Source organism: Eubalaena glacialis, chromosome 8 (genome assembly GCF_028564815.1).
Source record: "Eubalaena glacialis isolate mEubGla1 chromosome 8, mEubGla1.1.hap2.+ XY, whole genome shotgun sequence".
NCBI lineage: Eukaryota > Metazoa > Chordata > Mammalia > Artiodactyla > Balaenidae > Eubalaena > Eubalaena glacialis.
This window is the reverse complement of record NC_083723.1, coordinates 17,297,508-17,318,312: the sequence shown is the minus strand read 5'-3', so window position 1 is coordinate 17,318,312 and position 20,805 is coordinate 17,297,508. Positions and strand designations below refer to the sequence as shown.

Here is a 20,805-nt window from a genome sequence, read left to right as displayed (position 1 = left end):
TGCTGTTATTTTGATACATCAGCATAGTATTTCTAGGGAATACCTTCTGCCAACAGTTTTTCTATTAAAAAACTGAGAAATAAGCCATCCAAAAAAAGAAAGCAGAGAAGGAAGGAAAAAAGAAGGGAGGGAGGAAGGAATAAAAGTAAACCTACATCCTATGTACATTTGACAGCCATCATAATAGCCTAATGAAATGAGTGGTAAAAAGAGGGTATTACACTCATTTTTTCGTAGATTAAAAAGGAAGTTGCTTAGGATTATACCGTGTATGGATGATCAGTAGGAGTGGTATCAATGCATGCATTTTAGGGAAAAGGACATGGAATTTTTACTGAATTAATCTAAAACTATTATAGTTCCATTTAAGAAAAAAATCCACCTATAAACGATTCTCATATTAATCAGGTTTTAATCCAATCCTCTATAACAATTATTATTTAAAGGTCAATTAAACTTGATCAGGAAAATAAAACATGAGGCAAGTAACTATATATATGCATGCACATCTCAAACATGAAAAATTGGCCTTTTAGGGAAGAGATGAAAATAAGAGCATCTTCCCTTTGTTATAGTGATAAAAATAAAATATGAGAGAAAGAAATACTGTTTTTCTTTCTACTCTCTTTTGATACACACACATAAATTTTCAAAATTAAATTCAATTCCCACTTTATCAATTCCTACTTATGGCAACAAAATACAATTTAAAAACATAAAAAACTGCAATTAAAATAAAGAGAATAATCCTTCATTGAAGTTATAATCCATGATGATGGCTTTAAGTCAACATAAAGCTTTCTGACATTAGGTTAAATAACTCCAACTTATTTTGCCTTTCCTCATGGACAGATAGTTACCAAATTATAATCAGGTTGTGTCCTAAATGGTCATTTGTAAGTTAGTAGGCTGAAAAAAGAAAAGCCGTATTTTTCCTGTAGAAACTAAGTTAAAAATCAATGGTTAGACCTCAGATGAGCCCATATAGCCCAGTTTAATCTATAATGTGGTAAACTAATACTAATAGAAGCTCTGAGCTCCCAGGAGACAGCAGATGATGGGCTCCGAGCTATGGTGAGGGTGGGGAAAAGCTCCTGAAGCCACCTTGGAGACTTGAGTGGCAATGGTCAGTGGCATCAACGGTTATGGTAGACTCAGGGGTTAGATGCTAAATATGTACCTGTCTATAACAGGCATTTAAAAACTACGAGTTCTAGCTGTACAATTTTTAAAAATCCAATCTCTTTTACTTCTCTTGAGATTCTCTCCAAATAATTTTGAAGTGCTAACAAAGAAATGGGAAAAGAAAAGAATTTTTCTGCTACTATCTTATTTCCACTTATTTTATGTATTCCATATTTAATAAAGAGACAGGCTCACTGCTAGAAAAGGATGGAGATCATTTTATTGATAATAACTGATCACAGTTTTAGGGTTTAAAAGTATAGAAAGGCCTACTTTACACCTATTAGGATGCTATAATAAAAAAGACAGATAATAACAAATGTTGGCCATGATGTAGAGTAACTGGAACTCATGTGCATTGCTGGTGGGATTTTAAAATGGAGTAGACGCTCTGGAAAACAGCCTGGCAGTTCCTCAAAGGTAAACAGAGTGAAAATACACCCAGCAATTCGACTCTTAGATATATACACAAAAGAAATAAAAACATGTATACAACTATTCACAGAAACATTATTCCATAGCATAACAGCCTCAGAATGGAAACAACCCAAATGTCAACCAACTGATAGATGGATAAATAAAAATAAGATGTAGTATATCCATACAATGGAATGTTCCTCAGCAAAAAGAAAGGAATGCAGTTCTGATACATGCTACAACATGGAAGTACCTTGAAAGTAAAAAGAAGCCATTTACAAAAGGCCACATATTAAATGATTACATTTACATGAAATATCCAGAATAAGCAAATCCACAGAGACAAAAAGTAGATTAGTAATTGGAAGAGGGGTAAATGGGGAGTGACTGCTAATGGGTAGGAGGTTTCTTTTTGGGGTAATGAAATGTTCTAAAGTTGACTGTGAATATACTAAAAAACAATGATTTCTACACTTGAAATGGGTGAATTATACTTTAATAAAGCTGTTTTTTAACAAGTATAGAAATAAAAATTCCCACACTACAAGGGTTATCAATGAATACCTTGAGAGCCTAGTGAAAACTAAGGTTAAGATTAGATGGCTCTTGTAAAGCAATTATACTCCAATAAAGATGTTAAAAAAAAAAAAAAGATTAGATGGCTCAGTTAAATAGATCTACAAAGTTCAATGAAGAAAATATTATAGTTACAGGAGCAAAACAATGATAATATAAAAGAACTAAAAATGAAATATCACTGTGCCAAAAATAAAGAACAAAATTTAAATATCAAAGTGAAAATATAACACTAGAAGATTGGAAACAAAAACAATATGCTGCTCATCTTGGCCTGACAGCACAGAGTAGAATCTGTCCAACACCTCAGCTAAGTGGATCACCCTGTTTCTCTCCAGCACCACTCCTGTCATAAACTTTTTGGGGAAAATAATTTCAAACTTACAAAATGTTACAAAAATAAAAATAGTGCAAGGAACACCCATTTATGCTTTACTCAGATTTACCTATTGTTAACATTTTATCTCATCTGCTTTATTATTCGTAGTCTTTCCTTCTCTTTCACACACACACACACACACACACACACGTATATGCATATTTTTTTTTCTGAATCATACATACATTATGGCCCTTTGTCCCATTTCAGTGGATATTTCCTAAGCATAGCACTACTCTTTTATGAAACCTCAGTTCAGTCATCGACTTCATAAATTTACATTGTTAACAATACTTTTATCTGGCATCTGCCATGTTTCCAAAAAGTTCTGGTTTCTTTTAGTGGGAAGTGGTATTAGAGACCAAGATCTGGGCCCTAGGTGTGCTCACTGCTACTTACTCCTGTAAAAACTCTTAATCAATTCAATATTTATATAGATGATTGCTTCAATACCCTGGACTCTTACTTAGCTCCTTGTCTTCTTCCCCTTCAAGTTATAAAAACTATATAGTGAATTCCCATATACTGATAACCTAGACTTCACAATTAACACTCTACAATTTGTTTTATATCACATACCTATCACCTATCTTCAACTCATTTTATATTTTTGATTCATTTCAAAATAAGTTTTAGACATCAGTATACCTAACCCCAAAACACTTAAGCAGGTGTATAATTAACTGGAATTCAATATTTACTCCCAGTTTTTTTTTTTTTTACTTTTAAGGTAAAATTTATGTGATGAAATGCAGACATGAAGTGTACAATTCACTGAGATTTGGTAAACTGCTTTACTTGGGTAACGCTAACCACATCACTCCAGAAAGGTCCTCCATCCCACTTCCCACTCAACCCCACTCTTCTGGTTTGATAAGTCTTGGCTTTTAAGTGGGGCTACATTCACAGACAATATGGAAAGATATTTTTAACGAGTTCCAAAGACAGTATTTCACATATTATTCAGTCTTTTACCAGCTCCTGCTGCCTCCTGCTGTGTTCTTCTTGGGAAAAAATTTTTATTTTTGCTCACACGTATTTCAAAACCACTAAAAGTAAGGCACAATTTATTTTTTCTAACGTTTTATTATGAACACTTAAAGACTTGTACAGTGAACACCCATATACTGACCACCTAGATTCTATAATAACATTTTATAACACTTGCTTATGTTATCCATCCCTCTATCCATTTTATTTTATTTTTTTATATAAATTTATTTTATTTATTTATTTTTGGCTGTGTTGGGTCTTCATTGCTGCACGCGGGCTTTCTCTAGTTGTGGTGAGCAGGGGCTACTTTTCGTTGCGGTGCACGAGCTTCTCATTGCAGTGGCTTCTCCTGTTGCGGAGCATGGGCTCTAGGCACAGGGGCTTCAGTAGTTGTGGCAGGTGGGCTTAGTAGTTGTGGCTCACGGGCTCTAGAGCACAGGCTCAGTAGTTGTGGCGCACGGGCTTAGCTGCTCTGCGGCATGTGGGATCTTCCCGGACCAGGGATCGAACCCGTGTCCCCTGCATTGGCAGGTGGATTCTCAACCACTGTGCCACCAGGGAAGCCCCCATTTTATATTTTTGATGCATCTCAAAATAACTTGAAGACATCACTTTATTTGTTACCAGTGACTTCATCTCACTGATTAGTTTTGTCTATTCTATATCTTTACATAAAGTTTTTTTGGGTATATGAATGTAAAGCTTTCTTCACTCAGCATAAGGTTACTGGTTTTCACCCATGTTTGTTCCTTTTTATTGTTGTGTGATATTCCATTGTATGAATTTATCTGAGTTCGTTTTACCCATTCTCCTATTGTTCCTAGAATGTCTGCAATAAAATGAACACTAGACTTAGGAATCTAGACTTTTCTCTACCACTTGCTAGCTGAGTAACTTGTGGCTTCGATTTCTTTATCTGTAACATGAAACTAACAATATAGTCAATACCAAAGTATGCTCTGTAAACTGTAAAATGCCTTAGCAATGTAAGGCATTACCTTTTTTTTTTTGGCTGCATGGCTTGCAGGATCTTAATTCCCCGACCAAGGATGGAACCTGTGCCCCCTGCAGTGGAAGCACAGAGTCTTAACCACTGGACCACCAGGAAAGTCCCAAGGCATTAGCATTTTTATCTCCAGACAATTCTATGTCTGGTTCCCATTTTCTTCTCACTTCTCCTTTGCTTAGTCCTCTCCCCTACAATCCACTCCTCCAAGCTCCACCTATCTCAGTACTGGCGAGGGACTACAAGCACAGACTAGGACCGAGGAATTGGAACCAAAAGCCACTGAAACTATCTAGAGGTACAGGCTAAATTATTTTGGCTCCTTTTTGGTTATGGTAACAAAGCATCTTGCACAGAGTAGGCATTCTCTATTTCAGAAGCCTCCACCCATCTTCAGCCATTTTAACTTTTACTGTTTCAAGCTATTTCCTTCATTTGATCTCCTTAAAACTTACTTTTCACAAATTCACGTGCACGTTCAGCAAGTAGAAGATGCTCATTAGGTATCTGTTGAATGACTGAAGGGCCAGAATAATGGTTTCTCATTGCTGCTTTTTCAAAGTCCACCTTATCTGAGATGAATAAAATTGTATGGAGGTGCAAAAACACAGTTTTGGCTGTGAAGCATTAGGAACTAGGGAACTAGAAAGGTAAAAGCAGTAAGAGATTCAATATTCTAAACTATGAGAAATGTATATACTGGTGCATCACGTTACACTATTTAATATAGCTTGGAAAGATGTCAGAAAGCAAAAGAGCAGCATTTGAGTTTTAAAACACACACACGAAAAGAAAGGAACTCCAAAGGCTAAAGGAATCCTTAATAATTAAAATGATTCCTATGTGCAAACAACAAGACTTACTATTCCTTTTTAAGTTTAATTATCTGAAGAAAGTATTTTTCACAAATTCTAATTCTGTACATCTGCTCACTAGGAACTTTGTGTGAATTCAATGCATGAGAAACAACTGAGATTAAAGTCCTGAAACGAGGATAAGTTATACTGTTAACATGAAGAATGTTTTTATATAATTTTTAATTTGTAGATGAAATGACCCCAAGATCGCCCTAACATCACAGCTGAGGGCTACAAGTAAAAGAAATAAAACTGACGATTCAAGAGATGAGTTGGATGAGAGCTTTAAATTTCTATTCAGATAATCTACTGAAAATTACTTTTGGGGAAATTATAAAGTTGGTGATTTAGAAGAATGTCTAAAAAGAACAAGAAAATATATTATGGATTAGTTATGAGTTACATACGGTTAAGTTACTTTCCAGATATTATGGAAATACCACTAGTGTTCTATTTATCCGTAATTTCCATTACTGCTAAGGAAATGTCAAGGGTACGGGATAACTCCTTTTTATATGGATTTGGTCACAATTCTTCTAAATATTTCTTTGCAATCATATGTAAAACAAACGAGGAAAAAAGTATGTATTAGAATTTCATAGGTTTAAAACAGAACAATGCGAAATGTATAATAATCTACAATGCTTCCTGAATAAAAACAAGTCAAAACATTTTTATATTAAATCAGACATTTTAACAAAAACTTTGAAATAAGCTCTGATGAACCTTCAGTTATGGTTATATCTATGCTTATTTTTCTGAAAGTGGTGAGTGTATTTGGATTACAATTACCAAATTTTAAAATGTAATGTCAAATTTATATTAGAACAAATTCTTTTGATCTAATGCATGCTTTTTATCCAATTTTGGAGTTTACAGCAAAAAAAAAAAAAATTACACGCAAAAGGCAAAGTATTATCAATGTTGTTATTCTAATGGAGTGTATAAAGGGCAAATAGCTAACTCTCCGATTGTCAGCCCCCCCACCCCCCGCCCACACACAGAGAAGACATCAGTAATCAACTGTGGCCCTGTTATGGCCTCGTAACAGTGCTCCAGGTAGCGACTACAAATCTCTTAGACACAGGAGATGAAATCTATTTGTAATCCCTGAGTGATGTCATATGAGTTTTCCTGGACATCTGGGTCAATGATTCTAAGTGTATTCTATGGTTCACCTAAACGCTTTATAAGTCAAGAGACGCTGATACGCAGTATATTCCAAGAGCCTCAAAACTGCTGTATCCTTTCATAGCCCACTATCAGAAATGCATCCTAAGAAAATAGTAAAGCTATATGCACAAGGATAATGTTACTTATAAAACAGAGAAATTGGAAAATACTACATGTCTAAGAATAAGAGAATAGTTGGGTATATGAAACAATTCACATGCTGGAACAAACAACAATGGGAGGTGCTTACGTTATAGTGTTAACTGTAAAAAAACAAACAAAAGAAAGCAGATTTGTCTGTGCAGCAGTTTTGTCTCAGAAAAAAAACTGGAAAGAAATAAAGCAAAAATATTAAAAAATAGTGTGAAGCATTACATAATGTGCAAAATTACCAGAATACTAGTAAAAAGCACTGTAGAATTCCATACAATCTAAAAGGTTCATTTGTAGAACACACTTAGAAATTGTTATACAAGATAATTTCCTCCATTATAAAAATGAAAGATGTACAATTCCATCCCTGAAAGATTTAAGATAATATGAGAAAATAAACTGCTGTGGTAACTGTTTACTTCCCCAAAAGAAGATTTTTGGAAAAGATAATCCCTTTTTATCTACTAATCTGTGACACAGATTAAAATAACTAATTTTTATTTATATTTACTTATCAAATGCTTTCATCATAGATTACCTGGTTTAGAGTAAAGAATAAAAGAATTATAATTAAATATCACTTAGCTTATTATAACATGCCAATTAATCACATTAAAAATATATACACACACACATTCACAATTAAATTACGATCTAACATCCCTAATACTAAATACAGTTTGTAATACATTAGAAATTGAATTGTATTTGAAATTCAGACATAGGCATGTTTCTGCAAATGTATATAGCAGAGGACAAATCCACAGGTTTACACAGCGGTTCTTCATTTTCCTGGCATGTCAACCTAACTAAACTTCCCTGACAAATAAAATTAATTTTCTTAGGTGCTAAAACTATCAGAAAATATTTTCACGAAAATCTTGCTACACTGTATGTCAATACTTTTCTGGTTTCATAAATAAGACACACTGAACTTATACCTTAAGAAGTAAAATTCTACTTAACCTTTGTATATGTTCACTAGTGAGCAGTGTTTTTGTGCTATTACACATCTTTATTTTAAAAGTAATTCTGTCAGAGCTTCGTAGGGTATATATCGCTGCTTGCCCCTTCACTCATTAAACAGCTTTAGGTTACCATATCTTTTGAAATTTTGTGTTTCCTTTTCCTTTTTCTTTAAATTTTGATGATTTTAAGAATCCTAATCTTATTCTTAAGGTGTCAGCTTCCTCTTTTTGATCTTATCTCCCCTCATCTTGGTCTAACTTGCTGCAAAGTGGGAAGCTAGAGGACTAACCACATGCAAGCTAGGAGACTTCCCCATAAATTAAGTTTATATTTTAGTGTATGGACACTGTGACATCAATTCTAGAAGTTCAAAGGATGCTTTTAGTTCTTTCCTGGTTCTTATTTATATTTCAGACTGTTGAATTTGTCAAATATTTGACTACTTGATAAAAAAAAGAGGTGTTACTACATATTTGTCTAACTAAAAATAAGGACAGGTACATTCAACTACAGAATAGATTCAATGGTAAAGTTACATCTTGACATCAGACTCAACCTTCACACAGATCTGATATCAAAGAGCTGACAACTTGAGATGGGCTCCCTTTTGGACAATTAACATATAACTAAAAAGCTTGAAAGCAAATCTTGTTTACAGACAAGAGGTGAGTAAAACCAGCACACAGGAATCAAATATAGCTTTGTAATTCAAAGCTGTATTGCTGAGACACCCTGTATTACTGTTAGAAGACCCTTTTATCAACCTACCTTTCTCATCAACCTTCTCTAGATCTTTTCCCAAGCTCCTGTCCTTTATGTCAAAAACTCCACCTGGCACATGGGATTTGGTAACTACAGTGGGTAGGGAAGGCAAACACAATTTGCTAGGAATGGATCACTTGGAGTTTTTACGTTTTTTTTTCTTCAAAGAACCTTACGCTTTTGAACAACAGATGGAGTTTCCACCTACCCATGACTGATCACTGGCTCCTAAAACACTGGCCTTGTTAATTTAATTTAGAGTCATAAGTCTGTATATTAATTCTTTGAAGAAGAGAGAACGGTTCATTGTCAGGTATACTGACCTTTTCCCATTTTCCAATAATGAATACTAACACTAATTTATTAATCAACAGGAAAACTCTTTGCATATACATATATTATAGAGAATAAGACCCCTTTGACTCAAGGTAATTTAGGTTTCGTACAGATTGAACTTCAAACCACAGAATTTCCAAAAGAAATAAGTTTACTACCCTTAAGGATATAGACAAACTAAAACCTCAGAATCCCACTATTAAGGTCTAAGCTAGTCAATAAAATTTTAAAAAATAATTAGTAGTTTATACATTTGTATATAGACTAGTACTTTCACAGTTTTTGAGACATAAATTCTAATGCAATTAAACCTATAATCTTGTATGCATTATTAATTTTCATAGCAAAGAAGTTCTTTATATATAGTCTAAAGGTAACTTTCAATTTAACTAGTCTTAATAATATAAAATTATTGAGTTGGCCAAAAAGTTCGTTTGGGTTTTTCTGTAAGATCTTATAGAAAAACCCGAACGAACTTTTTGGCCAACCCAATATATTACTGAGCTCCAGGCTAATGAGGCTCTCTCTAAATATTAATCTTAATAGCATTGTTTATAATGTCAAACCAGAAAAAAAAAAGGTTAATTACCTGATTGAGAGCAATGATTATCTAAACTACAAATTTATTTTGCAAAATCTGGCGATGTCATTCTATGTTTGTGTTTGCCACAAATGACTATGATTGTCTGAGAAGTCTTTTTCTTTTTTTAACATCTTTTTTGGAGTATAATTGCTTTACAATGGTATGTTAGTTTCTGCTGTATCACAAAGTGAATCAGCTATACATATACATTCATCCCCATATCTCCTCCCTCCTGCGTCTTGAGAAGTCTTAAGGAAGTAGTTCTGCCATTCTGCGGTGGCCTGATTGACCTCCTTAACCCCATAACTTCCCATTCTGATAGTGGATTTGTCAATTTCTCTGTGAAATTCCGTCCACTTTGTCTTATTAATCTGAGGCTATGTCGTAAGGTGTATCATAATTCTTATACCTTCCTAGTAAATTTTTCTTGTTCTCATTTTATGACCACCCTCTCCCCAATCCCTAATAATACTTTTTTGCTTTAGAGTCTATTTTGCCTGCTGTTAAATATAGTTATATCAGCTTTTGTCTAATTATTATTTGCCTGAAATATTTTTTCTCCCGTCTTTTACTTTCATTCTTTATATGTCCTTATGTTCTAGGTATATCACACAAAGCTAAATTTAATTATTAGTTCTATCCAACTTGAGAAATGGCACTGGCCAGTTTAGTCTACTTACATTTACTGTGATCAATGATATATTTGGAATCCACCTTACTATGAACTTTTTATATGATTTTTTTTTGCTTCTTTTTATTCTGTTTACTTTTCAACTTTTTACTGAACTGGTACCTTTTTTTTTCTAACCCATTATCCCCATCAATTAACTTAGACTTTATACATTCTATTTCTATTCTTTCAGTGGCCATAATTAAATTGTTAAAATTCACACTCAACTTAAGTCAAAGTATCTATGGCTTTACAGTCCTCCTGAATAACACAAGCATTTTAGAATGGTTTCAAATTCATTATCCCTTCCTCATTGTAAGCTTTAATGTGGACTTGTATTTCAGGGTTTTTTTTTGTTTGCATGTCCCAAACTAGTCACTATTATTTCTTATTTTATGCAACTAAGGCTTAGAATTACCAACATATTTACCAATTGTTTGTGCTTACTATTCCTTTTTGCATTTCAATCCTTCCTTTAGAGTTAGATTTCCTCCTTCAGTGTTCAACCATGAAAGGGCTTCCCTCTCACTCAGAGTGAAGGCCAAAGCCCTCACTACATCCTGCAAGGGCTGGCATGATCTAGAGTTGAGGTTAGAGTTTCAAGGATATTAGAGGGGCTCACAGGAATTCTAGGAAAGCCAGAGCATTTAGTCAGTCTCTAGCCTCCCAGTATCCAGGAATCCGGGCATATAAGCAAGGCTGAAAAGGCAGAGTGCTTAGAACTAGAGGCCCTGGGCAGAAGGTGCCACTACCCGGTGATATAACCAAAGTCTACAACTAAAACTGCTTCAAACATCTACCAGACTTCTGTTGGCTTTTAAGCCACTTGTACCTGCCTCCTCAGCCCCACTGATTGTGATCAATCCCTTTGGCTGCTAATTAAATTCTTTCTTCTGTTTAAAACGCATATCATAAAAAGTGAAACAGAGCTAACTGGAAAGTATAAACTGAAAAACAAAAGTTCTCCCTACACATCCTTAGTCCAATCCTCCAGGGTCATACACTAACACTTTCTTGTGGTCTTCTATTTAAAAAAGGAAAAGGAAATAGAAAAGTCTTTATAAAACAGCATTTATTTTATATATCTATCTTATTTACAGTTGAGACTACTAAATATTACAATATTTTCACCTTTTTTTCTAGCCTAATAATATACCTTGAGACTTTTCCAAATGAGCACACAGAAATCTTCACAAGACTACAAAGTATTTCTCTCACTGATTTGTAACTAAACTCCAAACTATTAATATTTTCTTGAAGCGTTTTATTTGTATGCTTAAGAAAGGAAGGAAGAGGACCTAAACTCCCCGGAGTGCAATATTCCTTGTCATTACTGTTACTCTTTGAAGGTTATTAGAATGATTACAGTTAGAAATTAGATTTCCCAACTGAATAGGGTTCTTGGCAAAGATAGGATTTATATACGTTTTGAATTAACGGAAGTGAAACATCTATATGCTAAGTGAAATAAATCAAAGACAAATACTGTATGATACAATTTATATGTGGAATCTAAAAAATACAACAAACTAGTGAATGTAACAAAAAAGAAGCAGACTCACAGATACAGAGAACAAATTAATAGTTACCAGTGGGGGTGAGGGGCAATATAGGTGTAGGGGATTAGGAGGTACAAACTATAAGGTATAAAATAATCTACAAGGATATATTGTACAACATGGGGAATAGGCTTCCTTATTATGAGGGTATAGAAGCTCTCAAATTTCATCCCTTTTTGGGAATTCACTTTTTTTATCCTGTGATGCCCTAATGCACGTACACAATATTAAAAAATTAATAAATTTGTATTCTTTTCCTCCTGTTAACTTGCCTATTGTCAGTTTATTTCATAGACCCAGCCATCAAACCTAGAAGGGTGGAGGGAAAGTCTTTCTTCCCCTACATGTACACTGATTTTACAAAAGCCACATATAATTCTAGAACAGGCTTTTGGTTTCATTGATTTTTCTCTATTGGTTTTGTTTTCAACTTGAGTGATTTCTGCTCTCATCTTTATTATTTCCTTCTGTAAACTGCTATGGGGGGGGGGGCTTCCCTGGTGGCACAGTGCTTAAGAATTTGCCTGCCAATGCAGAGGACATGGGTTTGAGCCCTGGTCTGGGAAGATCCCACATGCCACGGAGCAACTAAGCCCGTGCGCCACAAATATTGAGCCTGAGCTCTAGAGCCTGTGAGTCAAACTACTGAGCCTGTGTTCCACAACTACTGAAGCCCACGTGCCTAGAGCCCATGCTCTGCAACAAGAGAAGCCACCACAGTGAGAAGCCCGCGCACTGCAACAAAGACCCAATGCAGCCATAAATTAACTAATTAATTAAATAATTAATTAAATTAGGGGAAAACAAAAAGAATCCACCTGCCGATGCAGGGGACACAGGTTCAAGCCCTGGTCCAGGAAGATCCCACATGCCGTGGAGCAACTAAGCCCGTGCGCCACAACTACTGAACCTGCGCTCTAGAGCCCCCGAGCCTCAACTGCCTGAGCCCATGCGCCACAACTACTGAACCTGCACGCCTAGAGCCCGTGCTCCACAACAAGAGAAGCCACCACAATGAGAAGCCTGTGCACTGCAACAAAGAGTAACCCCCACACACCGCAACTAGAGAAAGCTCACATGCAGCAATGAAGACCCAACACAGCCAAAAAAAATTATAAATAAAATTAAAAAAGAAAATTAAACTGCTATGGATTTAATTTGTCTTCTTTTGCCCTAGTTTCTTGAGGTGGAATATTTGAACAGTAATTTGGGACCTTTTTTTTTTTGCCCCCCATATAAGCATTTAATGCTATGTATTTCCCTAAATTAACTGCATCCCAGGAAGTTTGATATGGTATATTCTCATGTTTATTTAATTCAAAATATATTTTTACATTTCCCTTTTGACCCAGAGATTATTTGAAAGTATGTTATTTAATTTCCAAATATTTGAGAGATTTTCCAGATATTTTTCAGTTACTTTGAGGGGAGGGGTCACAGACCTCTTTGAAACCTGTTACAACATTTTTCCAGAAAAAACTCATATAAAATAACTTTTTCTAATTTCCTGGGGTTCACAGATCCCCTGAAAACCCTTCACAGAACTCCTAGATTAGCAATTCCTACCCTAAGACATTGAAAAACGATTTTTAAAAAAGGTGGTCCACAAAGGAGAAAGAAGATTTTCTGGAGCCCTATCACAGAGAGAACACTTTCCATATGTACCATTTTTTTAGGTATGTCTCAGAAAATAATCTAAATTGGCACAAGTTCATACTAGTGAGTTTAGTAAAAGTTGGCTGCCCAAAAGTGAGCTGCTATGTGCTTGATATAGTAAAGGGAAAAGACAATAATTTCTAAGATGCAAATGAGTTCTTTTATACTCAAATGCAGTGAATTTTAGTTTGCATCCTAACTTTTTTTAAAAAGTGTCTTTTTGTTTGTTTGTCATTTTTTTCAAATCAAGACTGCTGTTTTTCTGCTGATAAGAGAGAGCAGGAGCACACAATCTACAGGTAGACAGCAATACATTTTCAGCTTTTCAGCACCTTGAAGTTACAAATATGTCATAAAATTCAGAAGAAATACGAGAACTAGCCTAGTACCTTGAAAGCTCTCAGAGGCTCCTCTGTGAAAATTGTCTTCCTCTATGGTTACTCCGTTTGTCCCCGTCGTCTGGGGGTTTTATAGTTGCCCTTTCAACCATGCCTCCCTCCCAACCACTACCACCACAGTTCTGCAATTCAAAATCACGTCTAATGCTGGTGGCTCAGAGATCCCATCACACTGGATATTGCAAGAGCCAATCCCTGAGCGTGTTTTGGCTTTGGTTCCATTTGCAAGGCCATCTTGCCTCATGTCACACTAGGCTGATACCTACGGCAGCCCTAGGAGGTAAATATAGGTTTTCTTTCTATCTTATTTGTAAGTGTAGCTATATCTTTGTCATTTTACGTATTTGTATGACTGTGCGTACTAGGGAATAGGGTACTCTGAGTGAATCACAGCCTAACCCTGACTAAATGCTGCCAACTTTCTCTCCCAGAAACATACTTTAAAATAGTATAATTTTGAAGTATACATTAGAGAATTAAATTATATTCCTATACCTTGAAACAGGGATAAGATTATACCTTCTTGATCACTAAGATGCTTGAAAAGATATAAAAGCTCTATAGTTTTAAGATCACTTCCAATTCCAGTAAAAATGGACCACGTAATTCAGACTAATCCTGTCAATGGCAATATCTAGAAAAGCTGAATTATATATTTTAAAAACCTTCATGGTATCAAAGTGCTAACATGGCAGTGAAAACTCATGGGGGTCTGATCCAAATGCCCAGTTTCTTTTCAAGTCTCTAATTACTTCTTGTACTTTCTGGAGTTGACATGGAAAATTCTATTTGTTTTATTTGTTCACATTCTGAAATAAAGGAAGAGATAAATGAAAGTATATTTTGTAATGAAAGACATAAGGAAAAATAGGAGAGGGGAAAAATTAATATTATATGCTTGTGGTAATGTAAACAAGTTTAGGACAACAAAGATTCGAGAATACAATATATGATAAGGGAACAAAATATATGTCATCAAATAAGGCCATACAGAAAAAGGCTCATAATTTTTAAAAGTAAATTAACATTAATTAAAATCATTAAGTAAATTATCATAGTAATGAATTTCTATCTTCTTTGGGCTATGAAGCTGATAGTCATATGCCATAAAAATTTCATACACACTTAGGAGTAAATATTTGTAAATCATGCATCCATACAACTCAACAGCCAAAAACCAGTCTGATTGAAAGATGGGCAGAGGATCTGAAAAGACATTCTTCAAAGAAGATACCAGATGGCAAACAGGTACATAAAAAAGTGCTCAACATCACTAATCATCAGGGAAATGCAAATCAAAACCATAAAGAGGTATCACTTCACACCTGTTAAAGTGGCTGGTAAGAAAAAGATAAGAAATAACAAGCACTGGTGAGGATGTGGAGAAAAGGGAACCCTGTGCACTGATGGTGAGAATGTCAACTGGTACAGCCACTGTGGAAAACAGTAGGGAGGTTCCTCAAGAAATTAAAAACAGAGCTACCATATGATTCAGCAATCTGAAGAAAATGCAATCACTATCTGGAAAAGATATATGCACCCCTATGTTCACTGAAGCATTATTTACACTAGCCAAGATGTGGAAACAACCTAAGGGTCCATGGCAAATGAATGGATAAAGAAAATGTGGTGTATATGTATAATGGAATATTATTCAGCCACAAAAAAAGAAGGAAATCCTGCCATTTGTGACAACATGGATGGACCTTGAGGGCATTATGCTAAGTAAAATAAGTCAGATACAGGAAAACAAAAGCCCTTTGATTTCACTTATATGTAGAATCTAAAAAACAAAACAAAACAAACTCATAGATACAAGAGAACAGATTGGTGTCTGCTAGAGGTGAGGGGTAAGGGGTGGGGGAAATGGGTGAAGATGGTCAAAAGGTACAAACTTCCAGTTATAAGACAGTAAGTCCAGGGATGTAATGTACAGCAGGGGGACTACAGCTAACAATACAGTATTGTATATTTGAAAGTTGCTAAAAGAGAAAAATCTTAAAAGTTCTCATCACAAGAAAAAAAAAAGTTAGGTTGTGCACCTGAAACTAATATAATGTTATGTGTCAATTATATCCCAATACATATATACAAACAAATATTTTAAAAATTTAATACACACTATTAGGATTCAAGTAGGGAGATTAGGCCATTGGGAATTATAAAGAAAAGCTCATTAACTCTCTTTTTCTGTTGCCAAGTTCCCAACTTGGCTTTGTGACAGATGGCATAATTGGCCCCAATCCTTCATCTCTTTCTGCAGCCATATCCTTTGCTATTTAATATTGCACTGTGGCTGGGTTGCTTTGGTGAGCCAGACTTACGGGGCTATTTTCTCTCTTGTGCCTCTGCCTTCACCGTGAGATCAAGGTCAGAATAGCCTGCTGCAGGATTAGAGACATGAAGAACAGAGTATTAACTATGGTTAAAGCCAGCCTAGATCAGCAGCTAGCCTGGTATGGAGTAAACCCAGCCAAAGTCAGCAAAGTCACCTAGCTGCCCCTCACAGGCCCCAAGACGTATAAGCAATAAATGCTTATTGCATGCAACTCAGATTTTGTAGCTATTATACAACAATTTTGTGGCAACAGTTAAACAGACTTTCGCAGACTTTAACTGATGACTGCATTTTTAACTTTCTGCTGAAAATATTTCCTAATTACAACACCATTATTTGACATTTCTCTCTGTCTTCACTATGGCCTACTGAATCTTAGACAGCATGACTACTTACTACTGACCTGACACAGCCCCCAGAAAATCAAGCTCTTACGAGTCTGGGAAGCAAGTCAGAGAGCTGTCTTAAAGAAAAGAAGGAGTGATCCTAAAATACACCAACATAAGAAGAGAGGTAAGAAAGGGTGGAAAGCTGTCTAAAGAATCAAGAGGGTAGGTAACCCAAGGGATCAGTGTATTTGTATTACAGCTAAAGCGCGTTTGGTTCAAGAGAATCTACCGATACGTTTCCTCTGCTTGCGCCTAACATAAAAACTCTTCCAAGTGATTTCATATTTTTAAAAAAATCTTCTACTTGAATGTTAATAACACAGGCTATTACCATATGATATTATATGGAGCAGTATCCAGGTAGACAACATTTAAATCTGCATTAAACAATCCTTTTAAAACTAAAAAAGTTAAACTCCTATGTTTCTATATCATTTAAATATCACACATGCAGGTTTTCTTCCATTATAAGAATGTCAAGTCTCTAAACTACTTGTTAATTATACAAAGAATAAAGTGTATATTTACAAAGCTTTTTAAAAACCTTACAGTCGTCTAGAGCTACTGACCTCATCATACACAGCTACTGACCTGCACTGAAGCTGAAACCTCCCCTTAAATGTCATCCTTATTATTGTTTCAAATGGTCTGCAACCTAATGAAATGCCAATCTACTTTTTCACAATTCATAACATTTGACATTTATACTGGGATTCTATATGTCATGCCCAGAAACCATCAGATAATAGTTATTATTAGAAAATGCCCTAACAATTTACCTTTTAAAAGGAATACTTACTAGTATTATTTGCCTATAATTTTGTTATCACAATAGTTTGTAAGCCTATATATTATCAAGGTATCACAATAATTCCCTTAGATAATAATACTTTAATTTTCTTTTAACATATAGAGAACAAGGAAAACACTGATTCAAACTTGATAGCAAGGTCTAGTGACATTTTCTACTAAAGTTCACATTTCAGAACTATACAAATTACCAATATATCACCATTATATAATCAATTTGTTCAATCATAAAATATTATGATATATACATCTATAGGTGTGTGTGTGTATTTGGAACATAAAATTCTACTTAGTAAATTAATTATAACTTCACAGTTGCTGTCAAGACAAATGAGTAAGAATTCTTAAATGAAGACAGTCTAAAAAAACACTGATCTCATTTTCACAAAAGAGCACCTTGGAAACATACTAAATTAAATACATGTTAAAGGAAGTAAATCCTAAGACTTATAACTCACATGTGCGAATTCAAGGCTAAATCCCTGTTATTTCTAAATTAAATCACTAAACCATCTAACTATCTGCTACCATCTGAATGTTCGTACCCTCCGCCCACCAATTCATATGTTGAAACCTAATGCCCCAGGTGGTGGGAGTCTTTGGCAGCTGATTAGGTTATGAGGGCAGAGCACTCATGGATGGGATTAGTGCCCTTATAAGAGAGGCTTGAGAAGGCCCCCTTGCCCCTTCTACACTGTGAGCTTACAGAATAAAGACAGCCATCTATGAACCAAGAAAGGGGCTCTCACCAAATACCAAATCTGCTGATGCCTTGATCTTGGACTTGCCAGCCTCCAGAACTGTGAGAAAAAAAACTGCTGTTGTTTATAAGTCACCCAGTTTAGGGCATTTTGTTACAGTAGCCCGAATGGACTAAGACACTATCCGTTAAGAATAAAGAAGTAAATATACTATGCATGTATTAAAATAGCAGATATAGATCTCTATGTTATATTGTAAAGTGGGTAAGTAAATCACAAAACAATACTACTTAAGTAAAAAAGAAAGATGTATTTGTGCTGTGGTACAAGAGAGTTTTAAAGCTTGGTCTAGACTCAAATCGGAGTTTGAATGCTAGTTTCAAGACTTGCCTACCGGCATTGCACTTTTAGCAGTCTATATCGGCCAGGCTACTAAGCTCTCTCAGCCTCGATTTCCACATTTTGTAGTGGCGGATTGATACTTCCATTTCAAGGGTTGTTGTGAGATAAATGAGATAATACATTTTAATGCCTTGGCACAATCCAAGCCACTATAGATGTTTAATAATGGTAGTTATTTTTATGGCCCTATCCTAACCTTAAAAAATGAATTCTCTGGTACCATTTAAGAGTCAGAAAGAAGGATGTAAGATTTGTCCCTATAGAGCTTTAGGTTTTTATGACACATAACTCTGGTGATTAATAACAAAGAAGACTTAGAAAAAAAAATACATGTGTAATGATAAAATAATTTCAGATTATTATAAGCAAATAAATATATGTATGATGTATATAACTCATATATGTTATATTCTACTATATCCTAAGACATTCAAATAATAAGGTTGAAAAGAAAAACATATAGCTTTTTTAGGCATATGAAAGAATATATCCGAAAACACATAGTGAGTTTAGATAGCCATAAAGATGGTCCACACAAAGGATCAACTTGAGAAATCCTTTTACCATCCTTTCTCCTGATGTGAACTAAAGCTATAGCTAAGCATGCTAAAATGTTCTGATAGCAAAGAAACTTCCACAACTAACCTTTAGGAAAATAAATTTAGGATTCTGGAAAGCTGTTCATTCTACATTTCAAGTTTTGTATTTTCAAGTCACCCTTTTAAAAAACACACTATTGTTAAAATTCTAGCTTTCCTTTATTTCACAGCTTAAACATTCATTAATGATCTGATTTCTGTCACTTTTCAACCTTGTGGACTTGAGACTTAAATATCTCACCTATAAAAAGAATTCTCCCTTTACAGACATACCAAATTTCAAGTCAACATTTCCACTTACAGATAGAGTAGATATTCTACTTTAAAACGTGTTTCAATCTTGCTCTCACTAAAGATTTAACACTTGGCTATTTTCTTCTAAATGTTTTCAGTGAAATAATTATAAAGGAAGAGGAATATGGCAAGATCAAAGAACAAAACTTGTCAAATTTAAAAACACAGAGGAGTGGCAGAAATAGTGTTATTAATAGCCAAAAAACAAGAGATGAACATTAAAACGTTACTTGTCATTACTCAATAATATTTAAAATAATAAACATATGATGCTCTTTGAACTGTTATTTAATGCTTAGGCTTTCTTTAAACACTAAAATGAAAGTAGAAAAGTAAAACTACCTTAAAAAAAAATTCACTTAAAAAAATTTTAAGAAACTGTGAACCAAGATGGCGGAGTAGAAGGACGTGCTCTCACTCCCTCTTGCGAGAACACCAGAATCACAACTAGCTGCTGGACAATCATTGACAGGAAGACACTGGAACTCACCAAAAAAGATACCCCACATACAAAGACAAAGGAGAAGCCACAATGAGACGGTAGGAGGGGCGCAATCACAGCAAAATCAAATCCCATAACTGCTGGGTGGGTGACTCACAGACTGGAGAACACTTATACCACAGAAGTCCACCCACTGGAGTGAAGGTTCTGAGCCCCACGTCAGGCTTCCCAACCTGGGGCTCTGGCGACGGGAGGAGGAATTCCTAGAGAATCAGACTTTGAAGGCTAGTGGGATTTGACTGCAGGACTTCGACAGGACTGAGGGAAACAAAGACTCCACTCTTGGAGGGCACACACAAAGTAGTGTGCGCATCGGGACCCAGGGGAAGGAGCAATGACCCCAGGGGAGACTGAACCAGACCTAGCTGCTAGTGTTGGAAGGTCTCCTGCAGAGGCGGGTTGTGGCTGTGGCTCACCATGGGGACAAGGACACTGGCAGCAGAAGTTCTGGGAAGTACTCCTTGGCGTGAGCCCTCCCAGAGTCTGACATTAGCCTCACCAAAGAGCCCAGGTAGGCTCCACTGTTGGGTTGCCTCAGTCCAAACAACCAACAGGGAGGGAACCCAGCCCCACCCATCAGCAGTCAAGTGGATTAAAGTTTTACTGAGCTCTGCCCACCAGAGCAACACCAAGCTCTACCCACCACCAGTCCCTCCCATCAGGAAACCTGCACAAGCCTCTTAGACAGCCTCATCCACCAGAGGGCAGACAGCAGAAGCAAGAAGAACTACAATCCTGCAGCCTGTGGAACAAAAACCACATTCACAGAAAGATAGACAAGATAAAAAGGCAGAGGGCTATGTACCAGATGAAGGAACAAGATAAAACCCCAGAAAAACAACTAAATGAAGTGGAGATAGGTAACCTTCCAGAAAAAGAATTCAGAATAACGATACTGAAGATGATCCAGGACCTCGGAAAAAGAATGGAGGCAAAGATCGAGAAGATGCAAGAAATGTTTAACAAAGACCTAGAAGAATTAAAGAACAAACAAACAGAGATGAACAATACAATAACTGAAATGAAAAGTACACTAGAAGGAATCAATGGCAGAATAACTGAGGCAGAAGAACGGAGAAGTGACCTGGAAGACAGAAT

The 20,805-nt window shown here is 35.6% G+C and overlaps 1 protein-coding gene across 1 annotated transcript in view; it reads right to left on the bottom strand.

Moving 5' to 3' along the window:
• Window positions 1–20,805, bottom strand: part of COG5 (component of oligomeric golgi complex 5) — a 290,399-nt gene that overhangs the window by 46,490 nt on the left and 223,104 nt on the right. The window lies entirely within an intron of this gene.